The 15,464-nt window shown below is 38.4% G+C and overlaps 1 long non-coding RNA gene across 2 annotated transcripts; it reads right to left on the bottom strand.

Annotated features, from left to right (window-relative positions):
* Window positions 1-212: 212 nt before the first annotated feature.
* LOC117294917 lies at window positions 213-14,437 on the bottom strand. Of its 2 annotated transcripts, XR_004519587.1 has the most exons (9): window positions 14,305-14,437; window positions 13,705-13,842; window positions 12,850-12,974; window positions 12,150-12,286; window positions 11,183-11,307; window positions 8,179-8,513; window positions 7,542-7,647; window positions 6,956-7,010; window positions 213-3,749 (listed from the first exon to the last, which is right to left on the bottom strand). It is a non-coding gene; the product is annotated as an uncharacterized LOC117294917 (long non-coding RNA). The 2 variants fall into 2 exon arrangements; XR_004519586.1 differs by lacking the exon at window positions 213-3,749 and having other exon boundaries at window positions 6,665-7,010.
* Window positions 14,438-15,464: the final 1,027 nt, after the last annotated feature.

The following is a 15,464-nucleotide window of genomic DNA, read 5'->3' as shown; positions in this document are numbered from 1 at the left end:
TTGGGTGTGTATCAATTTAATGGGAGTTTCCTTGCGCAAAATGACTTGCTAAAAGCGACTGATATACACACCCAATTGTACTGTGGGCAAAAATGACAGCCTGAGGGCCCACCGGGATAAGGTGGGCCCTCAATATTTAAGTTGGGGGGGGGGGGTTAAGGCAAATAAAACGCAAGTAACAAGGAGAGTCGTGTCCAATTTTTTTTATTGAAAATTTTGACCAAAAAAAAAGGCAGAGTTGTGCAAACACCTGTGCCTGTTGGTGGACCCCCTCGGCCACCTGGAACTTGTGATGATCTAAAGGCCCAAGTGCAATGGTTGATATGTTTTCTGTTCAGTGAAGTTCAATTGGATGTACTCCTAGTTTCTACTTCAAAGTTGTAATGTCTCACAAAAAATAAACGAGCTAGACGCAATTCTGCGCTTTGTTTTTTGACGCAAGTGTTGAGCAGAAGGTAGTTGTTGCTTGCTTAAATGAACTGGTGCCCTCAAGGGCCTAAGATTTCACCGATTGTTGTCTCGTAACCAAGCCGCACTGGTGGTGCCAAGAGTTGTCGACGCTTGTTCCAATGGGATCCTAACTCGACAGATGATGACAACTTCTGTCCAGATGATGATGTGCTGGTTGGAGAAACAAATTCTGCAATGGTCACTAATTTCCCCCTTGCTTTCCATGGGGCCGCAATTTGGACGTTCAGATGTAGTCAACTGACAAAATGGCTACAAGTGAACTGGTTTTTGGCCAACTTTGATTAAAAACAAAGTTGACGATGTGCAAAACACATTGCATGTACCAAAGGCTTTGAGAAAAATGCTTGACGTATTGCACAAACGTCGCAATTTTTGTAAAAAGTTTTAGTGAGCTAAATAGTGAGGTTTTCTCACTATGTTTGCCAATAAATGATAACAAAGATGACATTGGATTTATATAACGACTACCATCCTAAAAGAGACCGACTTTGACCATAACGACAAAACATTTCAGCACAGCTAAGATTGATCAAGAACTGAAGCATTTGATTTACTTTCTAGACTACTACACAACACGGCAATGATTTCTGTTTCCTGAATTGGCGTTTAAAAGGAATAGTTTAACTTAGTTTGCGTCAGCCTTTTTGTCTTTGCAGAAATAGAAAAACCAAAAAAATTTTTGACGATTAATTCCCCCTCAAATTATTATCTAATACAATGAGGTTCCAAAGATCTTTGTAATTTAGGTCACAACTGTTCCCTAAATTAAAAAAATTGGAAGGAATACTTTCGCTTTGTTTGCGCTTAACATTTTTAACTTAGCAAGAGAAAGAATAAAAACAAACACAATTTGGCACACGTAATTCCCCTCAAATTATTATCTAATAAAATGAGGGACTAAAATATCTTTGAAATTTAGGGCACTACTGTTTCCTAAATTGAAAACTTGGTTGGAATACTTTCGCTTGGATTGCATTGAACATTTTTTGCCTTGCAAGAGAGAGAAAGAATAGAAAAAAGAAAGAAAAAAACCAGTTTGTGCCAAGTTATTCCCCTCAAATTATTATCTAATAACATGAGGGACTACAATACTTTGCAATTTAGGGCACAACTGTTTCCTAAATTGCAGTCTTATTAGGAATACTTTGACTTTGGTTACAATCGAACGTTGTTGGCCTTGCAGTAGAAAAAAGTAAATTTTGCTTAGTTTTTCGCTGAAATATTATTGACCTTACAGTACGACAAAACTTGTGTATAACTTATTTCCACTCAAATTATCTAACAAAATGAGGGACTAAAGGTCTTTGCAATTTAGGGCACAACTGTTTCCTAAATTGAAGTTTCTTAAAAGGAATACTTTTGCTTGGTTCGTACGACAACATTGCTGGTCTTGTACTAAGGGAAAAAACTACGAGCATGCTGTATTGCATTTGTTTCCCCTCAAATTATTACCTAATAAATGAGGGACTGAATTTCTTTGCAATTTAGGGCACAACTGTTTCCTAAATTGAAGGTTTTGAATGAATACGTTCACTTGATTTGCACTGAAATAGCCTCGAAGAACGACAAAACTTTATTCCCACCTTGAATTATTTCCAAACAATAATTAGGGACTGGTTTCACTTTTTGTCAGAGATTGACTTTAAAAAATGTGCTAATTGTGGCAGAAACTTATTTTGACTCGCGAGTTCAAACCCCTGTTTTAGGTAACACATAAGTTCACTAATTTTTTTCTGTAAATAGCATCACTGGTTAAAAGAATAGCCCTATTGTTTGATGTCTTTGTGCTGTAAATTTTCCTACAAAACTTGAGACCAATTTATCACTTTGAAACCTTGAAATGACCTATGACCTTTCATGCAATTATTTAAATTTTGGCTGATCAACTTTTGACCTTTGACACAAAATGGAGATTGAGTTAACAAGTAATTATCCCTAGTTAGAACATATTGAATGCTGAAAATTTCACTATACATGCTTACTCAAAACTTGAACTTGAAGAACATGCAGTTTAGTTTTACCTAGTCTGATTTTAAAAGCCATATCCTCAGATAGGATTTTAAATGTCTTAGACATTTAGTTCTTTTTGATCTGATTTTCAAATCCTAATGTAAGATTTGAGGGGAATGTCCCAAGTTAAAACATTTATTAAAAACTTTCTGTTCGAGGGTGTTCAATTCTACCTTGTGTGATTTTTTTTAAATAAGATTTAGTTGTGAATAACCCAAGCTTCACAAAATTTGAGCTGTTATCCAAAAAATTATGTTTGGATTTTTTTCCACAGATTTGTTTAGTTCTATCTTGTCTGCGTTCTCTAAAGATTGAAATGTTAACGTTGCAAGTGTTTAGATCTACCTATTGTTTGGTTTTAAAATATATATTCTAGAATAAGATTTAGTTGTGAATGTTCCAAGCTTTTTGAGAAGTATAAACTTTTATCATTAACCTATTTGTTTAGATGCATTGAAAACTAATTAAGTTCAACCCTAGTCTGATTTATAAAAAAGCATTCTCCAAAGATTTAAATGTTTACATGGCAAGATCCACATTTAGTTTGATTTTAGTTTAGAATGTCATAAGGTTTTTGAGAAGCATAATTTTGTATGATTAACTTTTTGTTCAGGCGTGCGTTAAAAAAGGAAACGAGATCTATCTAGTATGATTTTTACCACCATGGTCTCCGAAAAGATTTAAATGTAAAGGTTTAGATGTGAATGTTCCTACCCTAGAATAAGATTTAGTTGGGAATGTCATAAGCTTTTGGAGAAGCAGTATTTTTTTATGATAAACTTTTGAGGGCTTTGAAAGTGAATTTATATCTACCTAGTATGATTTTTAAAACCATTGTCACAGAAATGTTAAGGCTTAGATGTGAATGTTGCAAAGTTTTAGAGAACTTTGATGATAAAGTTTCGGTTTGGCATTGCTTTGAAAACTTAATCTGTTTATCTCCTGCAGTAATTTGCCCTTGACCATGACCAGACCCCAAGAACCTTGACATAGACCTGACCTTTGACCTCTTCTAAAAACAAACGACTCAAAACAACTACAAATTATAGGAATCCAATGTCATCTTTGGTATCAAAAGGCAATAAAATTGGTGTTCTTACGAGATATTTTGAATGTGAAGTGGCATGACCAAGCAGAACATGTTTCTCTAGCCCTCATATCATCAACTGGATAGAAGTCCTCATCATCCACCAAGTCCGGACTCCATTGGCTCAAATGAAGACATCTCAAGGCACCTTTGATGATCATGAAAGATCCCCAGTACAGACCTGTTTACTCAAAAACAAAAGAATGACGTGACCAACAAAAGGCTAAATAATAAGGGGCCCTCATCCCGACGTCTTGAGAGATCTTGCCGACCAGAACGTTTTAGGGACCAACCACTAACTTCCAGCTCAGGCCCTAGTACAAACGCATGCTTTCAAAAATGCTCGCTCTAGCTCGTTAAATTTTGTAAGGCATTACACCAGTGAAGGAGAACACTAGTCGTGCATCTAAAAAAACTTCACTGAACGGAAAACATATCTTCCATTGCACCCGGGCCCACAGGACCAACACTTGTTCCAGGCAGCCGAGGGGGTCCACCAACAGGCACAGGTGTTTGCACAACTCTGCGAGTTTTTCAGAGGGTTTGGATGAGGCCCTAACATAGCACAATGAGCTGCTCATACACAACAAGTCCATAATTTACATCTTGAAAATTTCATTAAAAAACCCAGACCCTGAACCAAAAACTTGGGAAAAGCAACAAAACAAACATTTTTTTTCCTTTAAGATCTGAAAGATATTGCCAATATCTTTCGGAACAAAAATACAACAAAAAAGTTTTGTTTTTTAATTCATGAATATTGCAATTCTTTTTGAAAGCAATTTCCGTATCTCTGCAAGATACTGAGATGTATGTTTGGTCAATGAAACAAAGTTAATGGCTTCGCTTGCAAGAAAAGTCATTACTTTTTGAAAGTTTCACTCTTTTAAATGGTCTCTTTTTTGGGTAGGAGCAACTCTTACACATTTAACTTAAATAATACAAAGACATATGATTCAGAATTGATTACTGAAAAAAAAAATATATAAAAAAGGATCCAAAAGCAAAGCTTTGTTTAAATTGTCTTTGAACAGTTTCAATCAGAGTGACCTCTGACTGGTTAAATTGTTTCCAAGAAGACAATCAGAGTGCCCTGACTATCTGCAAGGGAAGGTATACATTTCATATATTTATCAACAAGTTTTGCTACCAATTTATTTAAAATGTCTTTGAGCAGTTTCAATTTGAGTGCTCTCTTGACTAGTAAAACTGTTTTCCTAGAAGACAATCAGAGTGCCAGGATTATCCGCAAGAGAAGTTTTTCCTAGATATTCAAAGATTTTGTTTGGTAAATTTGGCATGTACGATTCTGAATCATACATCTTTTAGTGTGAAAAGCATGGATCTTTATAAACTTAAGTTGACAATTTAGCACACCGGGGGAAGTGTGGGTAAATCTAAACACAAATTAATACTTCAAGGAAGAGTGTCAGTTACTCACTACGCAAAGGAAGTGTGAGCTCAGAGAAACATAAGGGAGTGTCAGTTACTCACTACACAAAGGAAGTGTTAGCTCAGAGTAACGCAAGGGAGTGTCAGTTACTCACTACACAAAGGAAATGTGAGCTCAGAGTAACACAATGGAGTGTAACTCACTACACAAAGTAAGTGTGATCCCAGAGTTACACAAGGGAGTGTCAGTTACTCACTACACAAAGGAAGTGTGAGCTCAGAGTAACACAATGGAGTGTCAGTTACCCACTACACAAAGGAAGTGTTAGCTCAGAGTAACACAAGGGAGTGTCAGTTACTCATTACACAAATGAAGTGTGAGCCCAGAGTAACACAAGGGAGTGTCAGTTACTCACTACACAAAGGAAGTGTGAGTGCTCAGAGTAACACAAGGGAGTGTCAGTTACTCATTACACAAAGGAAGTGTGAGCCCAGAGTAACACAAGGGAGTGTCAGTTACTCATTACACAAAGAAAGTGTGAGCCCAGAGAAACACAACGGAAAGCGTAAATACTCATTACACAAAGGAAGTGTTAGCAACACTGAGCAACACAAGGGAATGTGCCATTTACTCACTACACAAAGGAAGTATGAGCAACTCAGAGTAACACAATGGAAGTTAGAAACACAAGGGTAAGTGTCTGTCTCTAACTCATTACACAAAAGGAAGTGTGGCACACCCTGAAACGTTGACTCATCTACAAAAAATATGCAACTAATAATTAAAGGCAGTGGACACTATTGGTAATTACTCAAAATAATTATTAGCACAAAACCTTACTTGGTAACGAGTAATGGGGAGAGGTTGGTAGTATAAAACATTGTGAGAAACTGCTCCCTCTGAAGTGACATAGTTTCGAGAAAGAAGTAATTTTCCACTAATTTGATTTTGAGACCTCAGATTTAGAATTTGAGGTCTCATAATCAACCATCTAAACGCATACAACTTCGTGTGACATGGGTGTTTTTTCTTTCATTATTATCTCGAAACTTCAACGCCCAATTGAGCTCAAATTTTCACAGGTTTGATATTTTATGCATATGTTGAGATACAGCAAGTGGGAAGACTGGTCTTTGACAATTACCAATAGTGTCCATTGTCTTTAAACAGGAAATACTGAGTCAAATTTTGTTTGAATCCTAAGAATTTAGACACTAAAGTGTCTTCTATTTCAGGCATGCAACTCTGTATTTTGATAAAAAAGAATTGACATTTCCAGAAATCCAGGCACAGCAAGTTTTTGTACTGTGTTTTTAAAGTTTTCAATGGTTAAAAAGGAACCCCAAACCATAAAAATCAGATGTTGCATGCCTGTTGCTGATGTATGAGATGGGCAAAACCCCACCTAACTAATACCCTCTTGGGGGAAAATTCCCATCCGGCTCCACTATATGGCAACCAAGTTTGTCAACTCCACACATCAGCACATCTAAAATGAAAGGGCTAATTCCTAATTATAGCCTTTGACAACGTTTCAGTTTGTGAGTTTGATGATTCAACACACAAGGGAAGTATGAATCATCACATAGAGTGAAGTGTGAGCGATTCACAACACAACAAAAAGTGTCAGTGATTCACCACACAACGAAAAGTGTAAGCAGTTCACCACACAACAAAAAGTGTGAGCGATTCACACCACAACAAAAAGTGTAAGCGATTCACCACACAACAAAAAGTGTGAGTGATTCTCCACACAACGGAAAGTGTGAGCGATTCACCAAACAACGGAAAGTGTCAGCGATTCACCCCACAACAAAAAGTGTGAGCGATTCACAACACAACAAAAAGTGTGAGCGATTCACCACACAACTAAAAGTGTGAGCGATTCACCACACAACTAAAAGTGTGAAGGATTCACCACACAATTAATTATAATTACATCCCTATAATATACAAATAATTACAAAGTATACAACAAGGTGGTGCATCTCTACCAGTGATGGACGCTGACTCCTTGCGAGATCCGACACTCTCTGACTGGATTATGATCTGGAGAAGACAACCACAAAAGAACAAGAAAAGTTTAATCATCACTGATGATATAGCAATCGCCACACAAATTTTGGCCTAACATTGAACAAATCACAAGGGGTAGGACCAGCAGGTTTGACCAATTTAGGCCTAAAATTGAAAACATCGCAAAGGGTCCTGCAATTTTATCAAATTTGGGACTAAAATTTAAAAAAAACAACAAGTTAGTCTAGCAGTTTTTTCGAAATTGGGCCAAAAGTTTATACAAAACAGACGGGTATAGCAGTTAAAGCAAATTAAGCTTAAAACTAACAAAGAAAAAAAATTGCAAGGGGTTGCAGTTTTATCAAATGTTTGCCTTAAATAGAATAAAAATTGCAAAGGGCAAATCCAGCAGTTTGATCAATTTTGGGAATAACAATTTAAAAAAAAAAATTAAAAATCTCAAGGGGTGCGAGTCGTTAGAGGTACACCAGGGTAACTTCCAGTTAGTTAAGATTTCCTTATAAGCGACAAGCTTTACTATCACTGTTAAAAATGTATAATTACCTTCGACACTCATGGTCTTGATTTTGATCCAAAGAGGTTGTTCATCTCTACCAGTGATGGTCGCTGACTCCTTGCGAGATCCGACACTCTCTGTCTGGATTTTGATCTGTAGAAGACAACAAAATAAAATTTAAACAAGATTTATCACGGCTGCTGATATAGCAATCGCCACACAAATTTTGGCCTAACATTGAACAAATCATAAGAGGTAAGTCCAGCAGTTTTATCAAATTTGGGCCAAACATTTAACAAATCACATGGGGCAAGTCAAGCAGTTTCATCAAATTTGGGCCTAACATTGAACAAATCACAAGAAGTCCAGCAGTTTTATCACATTTGGGCTTAAAATTAAACAAATCAGAAGGGGTAAGTCCAGAAGTTTTATCCAATTTAGGACTCAAATTGAAAGGAAAAAGCATGGAAACAGCAGTCTAAGCAAATTTGGGCCTAAAGTTCAAACATTTTTATCAAATTTGTGCCTAAAATTGCAATAAAATCACACCAGGTCGACCAGGAATTTTTTTTCTTCAAGATTTGGGCCTAAAATTAAAAAAAAACTTAAAGTTAGTTAAAAGTCTACCTTATAAATGGCAAGCTTTACTATCACTGTCAAAAATGTATAATTATGAAGGCTTACCTGCAAAAAGGTTGATCGACTGCTCGAGGCGATGATCGATTCGACACTCTCTGTCTGGATTACTCCTTCACTCAGTCAAGCAAAGTCGTTGCGTTGCCCCATGTTTGAGTCGCCACACAACTCAACCCTGAATACAGCTGATTAGCTATTCCTGGTTGTTTACCCCTACATCCTCGATCTTGGTGGGGCTTCGGGGATGGCACCTGCCTTGGGTGGGCTCCCACACCATGACTTTATTGGCTGGTAGCTCTGGGTGCCATAGGCAGTGACCAGCAAGCGGAATCGCAATTCTTAATTTTCTCACTCCATGGGGTGATGTTTCTGGATTAGTTGATCTGAATAAATGAAAGAAGGCAAGAAAAAGTTGAACATACAAACACTACAGCCATGTAAAGACGTTCAAGAGCAACACCAGTTGTTGGATAAAAAAGCAAGGCTATATAGAGTCTTGTGGAATTTTGGGGTAAAATTTGATTAAACACATAGTCTTGTGAAATTTTGAGATAAAATTCGAGCAAAATTGGACAAATAGGATAGGGAATGAGGAATTTTTGGGCAAAATTTGATCAAAACGCAAGGCTATATATAGTCTTGTGGAATTTTTGGGCAAAGTTTGGGCAAAGTTGGATAAAAACGCAAGTCTTATTATAGTCTTGTAGAATTTTTAGGCAAAGTTGGATAATTTGGGGGTAAAATTTGAGCTGAGCAAAGTTGGATAAAAACACAAGGCTACATACAGTCTTGTGAAATTTTTGGGAAAACTTTGATAAAATCAAAGGCTACAGGAATTTTTGGGCAAAATTGGATAAAAATGCAAGGCTATAAAATTGGATAACTACGAAATGCTATATAGTCTTGTGGAATTTTTGGGCAAAGTTTGGGCAAAGTTGGATACAAACGCTTGGGCAAAATTTGATAAAAACGCAAGGCTATAGTCTTGTGGAATTTTTGGGCAAAATTGGATAAAGACGTAAGGCTATGTGGAATTTTTGGGCAAAATTTGAGCAAAATTGGATAAAGACGCAAGGCTATAGTCTTGTGGAATTTGGGGGCAAAACTTGAGCAAAGTTGGATAAAAACGCTTGGACAAAATTGGATAAAAACACAAGGCTATGTGGAACTTTTGGGCAAAATTTGAGCAAAATTGGATAAAGACGCATGGCTATAGTCTTGTGGAATTTTTGGGCAAAATTTGAGCAAAGTTGGATACAAATGCAAGGCTATAGTCCTGTGGATTTTTTGGGCAAAGTTGGATAATTTTGGGGCAAAATTTGAGCAAAAATAGATAAAGACGCAAGGCTATAGTCTTGTGGAATTTGGGGGAAAAATTTGAGCAAAGTTGGATAAAAACGCTTGAGCAAAATTGGATAAAAACACAAGGCTATGTGGAACTTTTGGGCAAAATTTGAGCAAAATTGGATAAAGACGCATGGCTATAGTCTTGTGGAATTTTTGGGCAAAATTTGAGCAAAGTTGGATACAAGTGCAAGGCTATAGTCCTGTGGAATTATTGGAAAAAATTTGAGAAAAGTTGGTAAATATTACAAGGGAATTTCTTGGAAAAATTTGGGAAACTTGGGAATAATTTGGTTAATATGCAAGGGGTTCAGTCTTGGGTAAATTTTGGGCAATGCTGGATAAAAACCCCAAGGCTTAATGTGGAACTTGGGGGGAAAATTTAAGCAAGATTGTCTTGTGGAATTTTTAGGCAAAATTTGAGCACAATACGATAAATATGCAAGGCGTCTTGTGGCATTTTTGGGAAAAATTTGAGCAAAACCTAATAAAAACGCAAGGCTATATCAGTCTTGTGGAATTTTTAGGCAAAATTTGAGCACAATACGATAAATATGCAAGGCGTCTTGTGGCATTTTTGGGAAAAATTTGAGCAAAACCTAATAAAAACGCAAGGCTATATCAGTCTTGTGGAATTTTAGCAAAATTTGATAAAAACGCAAGGCTATCGTCTTGTGGAATTTTTTGGAAAAATTTGAGCAAAATTGAATAAATATGCAAGGCTTTTATATAGCCTTGTGGAATATTTTGACAAATTTGGGCAAAGTTGGATAAAAACCCGTACTTTAGCCAGGGATCACCAGGCCTGTCTGTGAACTTCTTTTTTAGAAATGACAAGGGCACCAAGACATTTTCTCAGGGGGCATGGAGGCAGTCATGCTCTTGTTATTATTTTTGTTGTTCAACCCAAAATTATTAACATTGTACCCAGAAATCAGTTTCCCTTTTGGTAAATACTGGACTGGTATTTCATCCTTTGAGAGGTCAAAGCCTTCTTGATCCCCAGCTTTACAGCAGTTAATAGTTGATTGGCTTCCGACTGGTTAACTCTGAAGAAAAATACTGACAAAATAGGGAGACCACTAGCATTCAGGCTAGGTAGCCCAGTTGGTAGAGAGCCAGCTCGTTAATCTTAAGGTCGTTGGTTTAAACCCTGCTTAGTAGGTACAGCGTCGACACACTAACATGGAAGATGTCAGCTTTTACAGAAGTTTAATTTAGAAGTGGGGTGTTGTGGCCCAAGCGAATAAGAGCACCAAACTCAAGAGTGTGGGTTCAAATCCCAGTCGTGACACTTGTGTCTCTAAACAAGACACGTAAGTATAATTGCTTCTCTCCACCCAGAGGTCACTGGGTACCTACCTGTGAAGGTAGAGATGGTTCTTGTGATTGATTTCAAAGTGCGCTACATACTTGGCAGCTGGGGCTGTACACGCCCCAGGGAGCCGAGATGGTTTTAGAAATAAAATAACTGGCCCAGGGGTACTAATGTTGGAGACACTTTGAGACGCTCTTCATGTGTATATCGCTATATAAAAAAGGATTATTATTATTGTTATTAAGTAAAACTAGCATTCTTCAGACTTTAGAAAAACAGTTCAACTTAAATACATTTGGCTGTGGGTTGGATCCACCTTTTTGTAAACATTGACAATGTCATTAATATGATTCATACATTTTGATTATAAATATCAACTTGATGTCGTACCTGTGCACAGGAAGTTGACAGAAGTGTCAAGGCAGCTTGCTTGACGGTCTCGAGAGCTTCATCAACGACAGCTTGGAGACATTTCCTCTGCTCAGTTTGACTAACAAAGACTTGGCTCACTTGATCTGTAGATGAAAAAAGGAACGAGAATGAAACTCAATGCCTATTTTGTACACTATTTATGCAGTCAAGGAAAACAGTGTCTCTTGTAGAGATCAGACCTTGGACATGTATCTTAAATAGTCAACTTAACAATTATAACTATCATAGATGTTAAATTTGTACTAATTGTGTGTAAGCACTGTATGCTCAGTACTTTCCAGAGACCTGTGAAAAAATTCACAGGCATAAAACTTGTGTGGGATTTGACCCCACGACCCTTGCAATTCTAGACAAGTGTCTTACCAACTAGACAACTGTCATTGCCTGGTAGCTAAAGGCAGTTCGGGTCCTATGTTTTGGCAGCGGGTACCGCAACGATATAAGAGACGTACAAAAAGTACCCCAATCATTAAGGACACAAGCGTCATGTCCGGGACTCGAACCCACAATCTGCTGATCAGAAGTATCAGGCCTGTTATAGTGGGGGGATACAACTCTCTAACAGAAGAGGGATTGTCCATAGGCCCAATTTCATGGCTCTGCTTACCGCAGAATTCTGCAGTTATGATCGCGATTCCCCGCTAACATGCAAGCGCCGAATTTCTGCGCTAGCCTTGTAAGCGTAGAATGCCTAGTAGCGTGAAGTACGCACGCATGGAAGCCCAAATTCGCCACTAACCAGTAAAATAAATGCTTAGGCGGATATGGGTTAAGGAATGAATTAAGGCCCAGTGACATGGGGTAATAATGTTGGAAGTGCTTTGAGATACCCTCAAATATTCATATTCGCCACCGTGTGAGAGCAGCATGAAGCTGCCATACTACCAACATTACTATTGGTTCAGTTACAACAATTTGTACATACCTTTAGATGTGAGCTATCATAGATTGCTGGCCAATCTGCGTTGCTTCAATATTGATAGATTGACACATCTCTGCTGAGTGCGGTGGACAGCAAGCCATCACGATTGAAGTCCTATAGCTCTGTATGCTTTAGTTGATCTGTGAGTTGACAACAAAATATGTCAAGAATAATACAAAATTAAACATTTATAGTAGGGTGTCATGGCCGAGCGGTTAAGAGGACCGAACTCAAGCTTTGGGGCTTCTGTTCAGCAAAGTGTGGGTTCGAATCCCTTTCGTGACACTTGAGAAAGACACTCTACTATAATTGCTTCTCTCCAACCAGGGATAAATGGGTGCTTGCCAGGGCAGAGATGGTTCTTGTGATTGATGAGCTTAGTGCGCTTAATATTTGGCAGCACAGGCTGTATACTAACAAAGGGAGCTGAGATGGTTTGAGAAATATCTTAACTGGCTCAGGGGGTAGTAATGTTGGAAGCACTTTGAGACACCCTTCAGGTGTATATCGCAACAAAAAAGATTACTATTATTGTTATTATTATTATTGTTATTAAATAAAACTAGCATTCTTTCAGACTTTTAAAAAACAGTTCAACATTAAATGCGATTTTGGCTTTGGGTTGGATCCATTTTTTTGTAAACATTGACAATGTCATAAAAATGATTCATACATTATTATTAATATAAACTTTATGTCATACCTGTACACAGGAAGTTGACTGAGTTGTCAAGGCAGCTTGCTTGACGGTCTCCAGAGCTTCAACAACGACAGCTTGGAGATATTTCCTCTGCTCAGTTTGACGAACAGAGGCTTGGGTCACTTGACCTGTAGATGAAAAAAAAAAAGGAAACAAGAATGAAACTCAATGCCTATGCTGAGTTCTTTTACGTGCGCTACACAACACACGAGACCAATAGCTTTACGTCCCAGCCAAAGGACGAAGCAATGTTTAAGTATCATGCTTAATGACACAAGTGTGGACTCGAACCCACACTCTTCTGATCAGAAACACCCGAGTGTGAAACTGGTGCTCTTAACCGCTCGGCCACGACACTTCCACAAAAAGAGGGAGTGTTCAGAATACTTGGTACTTATTTTCATATAGTAAGTTGCAGGCCTTGAAATAACCCACGCCATCCACAGCCATTGCAGTGGTGCCCTGTGCTTTTGCTGTAGTGCCCCCTGCAAGGTTCCAATACAATTTCACATTCAACTCATAGAAGTGCCCATTACCAGAGGAAAATTGTTGTGCCTCTCAAGAATGAAGTTCAGCCTAAGGGCCATGTCACAAGAGGCAATTAACGGGCAACCAGTTCCAGGCAATCTCCAAGGAGAAAAGCCATTCACATTTCAATGTTCACCTACATGTATCACTCTTGTGGATTTAAGACAATATCCAAACAAAATTACTTGTGTGCTATCACAGTGGTCCTGTAGCATACACTGCAACTGGTTGCCTCCAAAAAACCTGTCAAAGTTGCCTTGTGTGACAAGGCCCTAAAGCTGCCATACTAAAAACATTACTCATGGTTCAGTTTCAATCAATTTCCTGTACCTTTAGATGTGAGCTGTCATAGATTACTGGCCACTCTGCGATGCTTCAACATTGATTGATTGACACATCTCTGCTGAGTGCGAATTGACAGCCAGACATCAAGATTGAAGATACGACGCTCTGCCCGCGTTAGTCAATCTGTAAGTTGATGACAAAACTTTCTAGAATGAGTACAAGTTTTAACATTTAGTGAGTAGGGTGTCGTGGCCGAGCGAATATCTTGAGCATCAAACTCAAGATCTGAGGCTTCTGCTCAGCAGAGTGTGGGTTCGAATCCCGGTCATGACACTTGTGTCCCTGAGCAAGACACATCTATAATTGCTTCTCTCCACCCAGGGGTCAATGGGTACCTGTTAGGGCAGAGATTGTTCTTTTGACTGATTAAGCCGATAGCGCATATTAATGTTGCACAGGCTGTAAACTCCACAGGGAGTTGAGTTGGTTTAAGGAATGAATTAAGGCCCAGTGACCAGGGGAAATAATGTTGGAAAAACTTTGAGGCGCCCTCAAATACTCATATTCACCACAGTGTAAGAGCAGCATTAAGCTGCCATACTAAAAACATTACACATGGTTTAATTTCAATCATTTTTTTCATACCTTTAGATGTGAGCTGTCATAGATTGCTGGCTTCTCTGCAATGCTTCAACATTGATTGATTGACACATCTCTGCTGAGTGCGAAGGACAGCCAGCCATCATGGTTGAAGATCTCTGACACTCTGTCTGCGTTAGTTGATAAAAAAAACATGTAAAGAATGAGTACAAGTTTAAACATTTAGTGAGTAGGGTGTCGTGGCCGAGCAGATAAGAACACTGAACTGAAGCTCTGATGCTTCTGTTCAACAGAGTGTGGGTTTGAATAAGGGAAGTGCGTGATTGGACGTCAAAATGAATAATTCATTTGCTTCACATCTTGTGTTTTCTGATAGGTCTGACGAATGATATACATATTCATGAGCTGCATACTAGCATATCTGAGAGCCTCCCGATTTTTTTCCAATAGTGGAAATTTTTTTCATGAAACACATTAAACCCAGAAGTAACAGACACGACAAGGCTGTCGGCCTGACGGCCTCCGCATGCGGTTAGTGGTACGAGTGCGGATGACTTGTGTGCACAGTAGTCGTACGATGTGACAGTGTGTATACGGTGGGTCGTGTGGTGTGATTACACGCACCACGCTTAGTATTATACAGGTGGGTTTACAGCGGCGTCTTTTCGGAGCGAATAATGCGACTGCCTTGAGCAAGGCTATGTTAACAACATGTTTCACGTCCGACCTGACCACCATAGTAATCATAAACCGAGTCTGAGTAAATGGTATATGCTACTAGTCAAAAAAATTGAGCTCCTGGACAATTTCAGAATGAGTGATTATAGGAGCTCAAATTGAGCTCCTGAGTATTCTCAGGAGAGCAATTAAAAGATTTCCTTGTATTTCTATAAGCGAAGGTCTCGATTATTACACCAGAGAGATTTGCTGGTAGGCATTAACTAATTTTGTTTTATGAAACAGACAGTTACACGTGTTCAAGGGCTTTACGTTAGATTCGGGAAAAGATACTAGGCCAGTCTTTTTGAAAGAATTTTAAATGATTCTTTTTTGTAACTTTCACAGAATGGTTTAGTCCAACTTGGCAGCGGCTCGGCAGTTCTCCAATCCAGTAGGCTGGTACCTGCGGTTCAGGGCTTGTTGACCAAAAACTTAAGCGTTGAACATATCGGGAAGTCAAACAGCATACAACAAGTTAAAATATA

Source organism: Asterias rubens, chromosome 9 (assembly GCF_902459465.1).
Source record: "Asterias rubens chromosome 9, eAstRub1.3, whole genome shotgun sequence".
NCBI lineage: Eukaryota > Metazoa > Echinodermata > Asteroidea > Forcipulatida > Asteriidae > Asterias > Asterias rubens.
This window is presented reverse-complemented; position numbering and strand designations above follow the sequence as displayed.